This window comes from Petaurus breviceps, unplaced genomic scaffold (genome assembly GCF_028583685.1).
Source record: "Petaurus breviceps papuanus isolate PSGF00001 unplaced genomic scaffold, PetGlider_PUasm1.0 90702, whole genome shotgun sequence".
Classification (NCBI taxonomy): Eukaryota; Metazoa; Chordata; class Mammalia; order Diprotodontia; family Petauridae; genus Petaurus; species Petaurus breviceps.
Window position 1 is genome coordinate 10,645,975 of NW_027187317.1, and position 9,442 is coordinate 10,655,416.

General features: G+C 40.9%; 1 long non-coding RNA gene across 1 annotated transcript in view; it reads right to left on the minus strand.

Moving 5' to 3' along the window:
• Positions 1–598: 598 nt before the first annotated feature.
• Positions 599–9,442, minus strand: part of LOC138144623 (uncharacterized) — a 45,427-nt gene continuing 36,583 nt past the window's right edge. Inside the window, exons 3-4 of the long non-coding RNA XR_011163993.1 lie at positions 5,062–5,115; positions 599–2,402 (exon numbers count right to left, since the gene is read on the minus strand). This is a non-coding gene — a long non-coding RNA (uncharacterized lncRNA). The remainder of the gene's footprint in view (positions 2,403–5,061; positions 5,116–9,442) is intronic.

Here is a 9,442-nt window from a genome sequence, read left to right on the forward strand (position 1 = left end):
GAGCAATTTGGAATCTGAAGTGGGGGAGGAACGTGGCTTCCCTTTTGTTCCCCCCTCCACCCCCATCAGCCCATCTCTATTGGCATAGAAGGCCTTCCCATTCCTCATTCCCTTCCATCACTCCCTGTGCCCAACACAGTCACAGAGCTTGCATCTCGATGGTTGCAGCTGCTAGGACAATAGGCTTAATTTGCCATCTCCCTGTTCCAATGCCCTTCTCTTCCATCTCCTTTCCCCACCAGGGGCAGCAGTGGTTACATCTGTTCCCCTTTTCCTTTACTGGAGTGTTCAGCCCAGGAGACAGAAATGTCTGTCAGTGTTCACACACACACATACATACATACATACACACACACACACACACACACACACAAACACACTTCTTGGAATAGGACAGATTTAGCTAGCCAAGAAATATTTTGAGATTCCCAAGCATACGATCTCCCAGGTAGAACAAGATTGACCAAAATAACAACAGGGACAACCTGATAGCCTGTTTTTGGACAAAGTGGTCTCAAATAAGGAGATTTACTCACAGTTTGTTGAAATGTAATCAAGCCAATTTTTAATTATTCCACTGACAGAGAAGAATCTTAGGGTCCTTGATCCAGCCTGAAGACAATCCCTGAAGAAAACTTTTTATCATTGATTTGAAGATGTATTATAAGATGTATAAGGCAGCTGATTTGTTTTCCTAGATTGTGAACCCCATAAATACAAATAAGCCCCACTTTGATAAAAATTCAATACTAAATTAGCCAGTGATTACTTGCCTTACAAAAGGATTGACTTCTCCAAATGGCCTCACCTCAAAATTCCCCAAATATGACCTCACCTAGTGAATTTAATATGGCATTCAGCTTAAGTTGACTCTATTCACTGGTCTCGAAAGGTAATGATTTCTAAAGTTTGCAATCCCACTTTCTGGCCATCAGGGGGAAACAGTCAGGACTGGATGGGAGCTGCCAGGGGAGCTCACCCTGGGATACAGCAAATTGGCCATGGATAATCGACAAAGTGGATAATCCACCTGAAACTAATCAAGAGTTGAATGATTTCAATAAGATGAAAAATGCTTTTCAAGCTGTGGGATTTGTTCAACGCAAAGACGGAAGTACTGTAAATGCCACAAGTGTTCCTTCCACTCAGGGGCCCCACTCCCAAATCTGACACTTTTCCAGAAGGCAATTGGCATTGTTGGGGTGAGAATAAAGCTAGAGCTTTCTTAGGACATGTCACTCTTCTCATTATAAGTGGGAAACCACCAAGTTGCAAATGGGTCTCTTATAGGGTGGAGGGGAAGGAAGCAAGCTTTTATTAAGCACCTACTATATGCTAGGCATTGTGCTAAATAGTTTATAGATATTCTAATTTGATCCTCACAACAGCCCTGTGATGTAGGTACTATTACGATTCGCATTTTATAATTGAGGAAACTGAGGCAGATAGGTGTTAAGTGATCTGTCCAGGGTCACACAACTAAGTATCTGAGCCTGGATTTGAGTTTGGGTCTTCCTGACTCTAGGTTCAGAACTCCCTCTACTACACCATCTAACTGCCTTCTGAATCAGTATACGTTAGAGGACCACTACAGGCATTTTCTCTTCACGTGCCTCTGATGCCACTTTTTTTTTTACCAGTAGGGCTGTGAGAACTTTGTTCATTTACTCCTCCATCTTTACCTAAGTGATGGCAAGGATACATTGACTAGGGTTTTTACCATATGGAAAAAGGAAAAATAAAGTGTGTCACTAGATCACCCAGTGGGTCCATGGAGGGAACAGAAGTAGATCCCTAATTCTTTTTCTAGCCCTGACTATAACCCAAACATGCATTTGGCAGACAATTATTTTGGTTGGTTAGACCATAGTTCCAAAGAGGTCAAGGTCATGGTAAGGACTGATTTGCTTCACATGACCATGACCTGACCATTGCTAGCTATGTCCCAAATGTACGCTGTTGGTCACAAAAGAAACTAGATGAGAACATGTGGATGAATCAGTACACTCCATCTCCTCTACTTGGAGAAAAACTCAGTATTGAGTTATTACCAAACTGATACTTTCAAAACAGAAATTCTCTATTATCCAGGTACACATTTACTTTGTGTATTATCCACAGTGAAATGATTATCCCCAGACTGACTTCCCAGCCAGACTAGCGGAAGCATGAATGCTTCTTTTGGTTATGAGACCACAAGTGTTTGGGAAATGCAAAATCATCTTTGTGAAGCTTGTTTGATGCTTCTTTCAAACATATGTTAACAGAGGCAAATGGGAAGAAGACTAGATTTGCCATGAGTCTCCGGAGCTGAAGTTCCTGGATTGTCCATCTTCATAGCACTATGTGCAGAATGAATGGGGTGAATGTATCATGAGGGCAAGAGAAGAAGAGGGTGGCCACTGCAAAAAAAAAAAAAAAAAGGTCATGACCATATGGAGAAAGTAGAACCAGGAGAACAAAGAGAAGACCACAACCACCCAAGCCAAGTAAGGCTGTAGCCCAGGCAAAAAGACACATAGAAGCAGAATGAGAATGGGTGACATTTTTGTGGGAACAGTTCTTGAGCATAACATCAATCCTTTTACTAAAGGGATTTAGTTTGGATTTGGTCAAAGGGCCACATTTGAGGACCTAAAGGCCCACATGTGGCCTTGAGGTCACAGGTTCCTGACCCCTAGCAAGAATATATGTGTTAATGGTCCAATACAACAAGTGTATTGGAAGAGATTGTTTTCCCAATAGTTTGGGGGGAAAGAGAGGAAACTAGACACACTGAAGAATGTGGGTAAGATTGTTTTCTTGTTATTTTATTATTCATGTCAGTCTTGACTAAATATTTTATTATTTCAAAGTTGTCTTTTGCCTGGGTAAAAGTGGGTAAATGAATGTAGAAACTTAAGTTGTTGTAGAAGCTCAAAGTTACCAACTGTGTGGGAGCAAATTAGTCATGTGACTAAAATTATCAGCCAAAATACCACCAATATTTGGATCCTAATCCATGTGATTTCAACAATTAATGGCACATACGTTACACATACTAGCAACAGAATTTGCTATCTAAAGTGGTAATATTCAAGGGGAAAAATGTTTCTTGGTTTACAGAAAACCAAATCTTTGGGGTTTTGTTGCCATATTTAATACTCTCAGAAAGGAAAAGTGGAACTAATTTGTATTCAAGAGCTAGCAAAGGAACAAGATAGAGTAAGTTTGTTCTCCATTATGTTAATGAAAAAATATGGGGAAGGTAACCCCTTCCTTGAAGATTTTACAATAGTTTAGAAGATGAATGGATTGAGGTTGTTTCATACTGTGAGATGTTCCCCATCAGGCCCCAGACTGCCCCTTATCCTTCATCAACTTCTATTCCTACATTCATCTTTTCACACTCCTCTCAGGAACACTGCATAATGCCTCCTCATCTGTCCAGCTGTTATACTCCTACCTAGATCACAAGGTTTGAATGTCTTCCCCACTACTACCACCTGTCAGAGTAACTCTGCCACCACTCAAACAGTCCCTGAAAATCCCACCCCCTCTCAAAGTTTTTCCAAATAGCTCAGAGAAATACTGGAATAATTCTTTCTCTTTCATCTCTAAACATAGAATCTTTATGGGCCCTTTCCCCAATTAAATATGCACTATTGGCCTCCCTTTAATTTCTAAACTATACTAATCCTAACCTATAGATCATAATAATTGACCTCTCTGTCGTCCTTTTGTTTGCAAAATCTTGTGCATAAATTATTATTTAATTCATAAATTAATTTAATAATTAATAAATTATTATTAAATTCAAATTTCATTGGAAGAATCACAACACTAGGAGATGAGTATCCCCATTTTGTAGCTTAGGAAACTGAGGCACAATGAAATTAAATGACTTGAGCAGAGTTGAAATAGCTGGTGTCAGAGGTAGCATCTGAACTTAGATCTTCCTGATTCCAAGTTCCCTTTGCTATCCACATTGCCACTCATTCACTTAGTTCAGGGCCACACTTGAGGACCTAGAAGGCCACATGTGGCCTCGAGGCTGCAGGTTCCCCACCCCTGGAGTTGGTTTAATGCTTCTATTCTGTTCCCTCTAAGTCCTTTTTAAGTGTGTCCATATCCCCCTTAGACTGTGAACTCCTGATAAGCTAAGAGAACTATCTAATTCTTTTTTTTTACTCACACCTAATTTAAAAGCAAATACAATTAGGCACTTGATTAAGACTTTTTGATGATGAGATAAATTTATGTCTGCGATGCCTATTTTTGTACATATATGTGAGACAATATAGGGTGTGAATGTGGGTGGAGAAGGGGAAAAAGAGCACATATACTGACAAATGCTTAAAATAGATAGTCAGCAGCAATGCCTAAAACAGAACTTAACTACATGCCTACATTTAAATGCACTAAAGCAAGAAAACCCGCTTCTTGGAGCTAGAGTAAAAGCAGTGAGTAGATCAATATCTTAATGCCTCTTCAGGTTCTGTTTCAGGCTCTCTGGACTTTGCCACCTAGCAGCTTTGTCACCTGCAAGTTCAGTCTGCCTTGTAGTTTCTTTACCCCAGGAGTTCCATCTGCCCTTAGCCTCCTCACTACAGAAGTATATTACTCTCTTGGGGCAGGGGTGGGGAATCTGCTGCCTCCAGGTCACATATGACCCTCTAGGTTCTCAAGTGCAGCCCATTGACTAAATCCAAACTGCACAGAACAAATCCCCTTAATGAGAGGATTTGTTCTGTAAAACTTGGCCTCAGTCAAAAGGCTGCACCCAAGGAACTAGAAGGCCATATGTGACCTCAAGGCTGCAGGTTCCCCACCCCTGTGGACCTGAAGCCTCTTCCTTTGATTGGTCAGTGCCTCCTGGAACCTCTATTCTAAGAAAAGCCCCCAGGTCAGCCATGTCTTCATTCCTTTCCACCGACTCCACTCCTGACTTTCCAGGCTTTTCTCCTCTAAGTACCTTTCCTCACGAATTTGATGTGCTACCTTCCCCCATTGGAGGGGCAGCTAGATGGCCCAGTGGACAGAGTGAAAGACCTGAATTCAAATCTGGCCTCAGATACTTACTAGCTGGGTAACCCCTGGAAGTCACTTAACCCTGTTTGCTTCAGTTTTCTTCACCTGTAAAATGGACCAAAAAAGGAAATGGTAAACCACTCCAATATCTTTGCCAAGAAAGCCCCAAATGGAGTCAGGAAGAGTCAGGCACAATTGAAATGAACAACACTCCCACCCCTCCCACACATTCCAATATAAGCTTCTTGAGTGCAAGAACTGTCTTTCCGCTGTATTTGTATTCTGAGCACTTAACACAATGCCTGGCACATGTAAGTCCTTATGAAATATTTATCAACTTGATTATTGTGAATCACAGTAGAAGAGCCTAGGTCAGGTAGGTTTACTTCTCCATCTAGCACTAGACCAGTCTGGAAGTCTTAACTGGAGTGCAATGCTAAACTGTTCAAAAGAAACTTCAAAGCCTAGTCAAGGTGATCACAGTTAGCAGAAGGAACAACACAGATGAACAAAAAAAGAATATTTTTTAACAACACAAAGGATTAAGACAGGCAAATGAATAAAAGGTAAGACAAGTCCATCAAGTGTTCCAAAGTATGTGAGCGAGAGGATAGAATCAGTTTATAAGTTGCAGGAAGCAATGGGACACAGTGGGGAAAGTAACAGATTTAGGGTCAGGAACCCTGGGGCTCCCCTTCCAGCTCTGTTACTGCCTACTTGCCCAACTACAGACTACTCATTTAATTTCTTGGGTCCTCAGTTGCCTCATCTGTAAGAGATAACCAATCATGGCATAACTGCCAATTACAGTGACATTTTCCCAAGAGATTTTGATGTCTTCCTTTTGTCTTGAAAGCCTGTGTGAAGGGGTTTGTAATATGTATATTTATGAGATTATACATATATATATATATATGTAATAGTAATGGAATTTAAAGATCCCCCTGTATTGGCTTGGTTTTTGGTGATTTGCATAGATGTGTTTCCCCAGTGCACCGTAGTTTCCTTGAGGAGCCTAGGTGACTGACTCAGTGAATAGGGATCTGGGTCTGAAGGAAGGAAGATCTGAGTGCTGAGTCTGGCCTTACACATTTATTGGGCAAGTCACTTCTGTTTGTCTCTGTTTCCCCAGCTGTAATATGGGGACAATGATAGCATCTACTTCACAGGGTTGATCAAATGAGATAACATTTATAAAGTGCCTAGAATATCCTAGGTGCTTAATAAATGCATATTCCCTTCTCTTTCCTTCATAACCCTTGCACCTAGCCTTGCACAGTAAGTAGGACATCAATAAATGCTTGTTGAATTGAATTGAGTAAGAAGATTGGATTTGAAGGCTTTATAAAGTTCCTTCTAGCTCTAAATCTATGGTCTTTCTTTTTCTTAAGCCTTTCTGAAAGTTACTACTGATGGGCTTATACTCTAAAGAAGTTAGTGAGAAGAAGAAAGTCCCCAAATACTACTTGTAGCAGCACTTTTTGTAATGGCAAAGAATTGGAGACAACGTATATGTTCATCAATGGAGGAAAAGCTAAACAAATTGTGGTACCTGAATGTAGTGGAATACTACTGCAATGTAAGAAATAATGTCTGGGATGATAATGATTGCAAACAATGTAAAGGAAAAGAACAATGACACACCAAAAAATCAAAACAAAATAAAACAAAATTTTAAAGATCAAACATGACTCGATTGAAGAGATAAGATATCCTTAACCTACCCCCTTATTGAGGTGGGGGTCCACAGGTGTTACACATTGAACATGTTTTTGAACTTTTTCAATATGTAGATCTGTTGTGCTGATTTTTTTCCTTAAAAAAATCACATGAGATGGTTCTCTGAAAAGAATATGTGGGATAACTATGGTGATGTAAGAAACAGAAAATGTCAATAAAAAATTCATTTTAAAAAAAGAGAAAGTAACTGAGACTGTCTCTAAAATATCTCAACAACTAATTTGACTGACTTCTTCCACTAAACTGACAAAATTTATTGGTATCATATAGAAAAATCTCAATTTTGTTTTTTGATTTTGGTTTTTTTGTTTCATTTTGCTTTACCAAATTGATCGTCAGTTGTTTGAACATGATTTACTATTTCAGTCAAAACAGCTGAACCAGTCAGTTGTGCATGTAGACAGAGCAGGTATACAACAGAGATTCAACCCATGGGTTCTTATTCTTCTTGGATGTCAGTTGGCGATATCCACTAAAACCCTACACCACCATTTCCCTTCCTGTAAAATGACCTGTCTTGCCAAACCTAAAGTGATCAGAGGTTCTTGAAGGCATGGTGTTTCTATTATGCAAATAACTGTACTGGTTTTGGCATGGTGGAGAGTTAGGTTGTGTGACCTCAGATCCCCTTGGAAAACTAAATTGCTGAGGGAAAATCCAGCCTTAGCTCTGTCCTTGAATTGGTTTACTGAAGGTCAAACACCCTTCCCCTCCTCTCAGTCTAAGCTGGGGCAGGGAGCGGAAAAGACAAGAAGATATAGCTAAATATACCACCCAGGGCAAAGTCTGGCCATTGTAGTGCTAAATGACTCCACCAATCTTTCACCAAAAAAAAAAAAAAAAGGCAAAAGATGGAGTAAGAGAATTGGGGAAAATGGAACCCCCACATCCCAAAAATATTACATTCATGAGGCATATGAATTATTTAACAATCATCTGAAAAGACCAAACTCAGCGAAAGAATACAAAAACCTGCTCGGTGCAGACACTTTCCCAGAAGCCCATGACAATGAAATATATTTTATGCCACGGATCAAAATGCCAGAGGACGATGGTAACTTACTGCTTGCCCGACACCCCCTGAGCCTCTGAGACAGGTGCCCGCTGGGGGATCATTCTCCCCTTATCTCAAAAACCTTTGCCACCAGCATCTAGATCATTGTGCCTGGGCAGTGGTGGGGGGTGAGTGGGGAGAGAGTGGAATTTGAGAAGTGTGTATATTGTAAGTGTTGGTTAAACAACCTCACAGTAATTCTTATTTGCTGGAGGTTTTAGGGAGCAGATGCAGGATTGGCAGGGGCTTGGAGCTGGCGATATAGTTCTGGCTCACTCCAAGCCAACATAGAAGCAAAAAAAAAAAATACAAAAAGCTGTATTTTGTGTGTGTGTGTGTGTGTGTGTGTGTGTGTGTGTGTGGTGTGTGTTCTCGTGAGCACGCGCATGTGTGTGCCTGCGTGCTGGCCTCTTTGCCATGCACTCATTTGGGGTTCCTTGGGGTCGAGCTGACCAATGCAAAACCGGCCTTGGGGCCCGGCCAAGAGAAATACAACTTCTATCAGCTGCTTCATGAGACTCTCTCCATGGCCGTTTATTCTAAGCCTCCCATTCTGCAGGAGTGAGGGGGCTGTGGGCTGCAACACACTGATTGCCTGCCTCGGCAGTATCGGTTGCTAGAAAAGGGGCAAACAAATGGAGAAGCAAATATAAAGGCAGCCAGCAGCACTGAAGCAGTGGTACAGCTGCCAGGCAATAACTTAGATAGTTACAGCTGCCATCACCTAGTTCACGCAAGCTTTTTTAATATCTTTTGGCAGCTCTTGATGTCACAGCACAAAAGGAGAGTTGGCACTTCCCAGCATACTTTGTTTGACATAACTGTAGGCAGGACCCAGCTGATACCTTCAGCAATGTGGATGGGCTTGCTCTTAAGGTACATTTTAGCAGATCAAACATTTTTCCCCCTCTCCCTCCATTTTCCCCCACCCCACTTTCAGTACACACAGCACAGCTAAATCATACTTTGGGAATCATACCAGATTATTGGGAGAGCTCAGTATGTTGCAGCATAAGGCCAGGCCCAGCAGCTCCCAGATAAGAAAAAGAGAGAAGAGGGCACTGCTGTACAGATAGAGAGAAAGAGAGAGAGACAGACAGAGACACAGAGACAGAGAGAGAGAAAATTACTGCAGAAAAGGGGAAAGGAGGTAGAATTAAAAGGAAGAAAATTAGATACCAGCATTCATGTTCTATTACTAAACCAGAATCATCATGTAAGAAGCCGATTTCTCTACTGCCCTTATCATATTTACATTAAATTTTTATTGTCATTGTTCAGTCATTTTAGTCATATACAACTCTTCATGACCTCATTTGAGGTTTTCTTGGCAAAGATACCAGAGTGGTTTTCTGTTTCTGTCTCCAGCTCATTTTATAAATGAGGAACTGAGGCAAACAGGGTTAAGTGACTTGTCCAGAGTCACATAGCTAGTAAGTGTCTGAGGCTGGATTTTAACTCAGGAAGAGGAGTCTTCCTGACTTCAGGTCTCACTCTCTATCCATTGTGCCACCTTAACATTAAATAAGTAATATTAGGTAGATGGATGGATGGATGGATAGATAGATAGATAGATAGATAGATAGATAGATAGATAGATAGATAGATAGATAGATAGATAGATAGATAGATAGATAG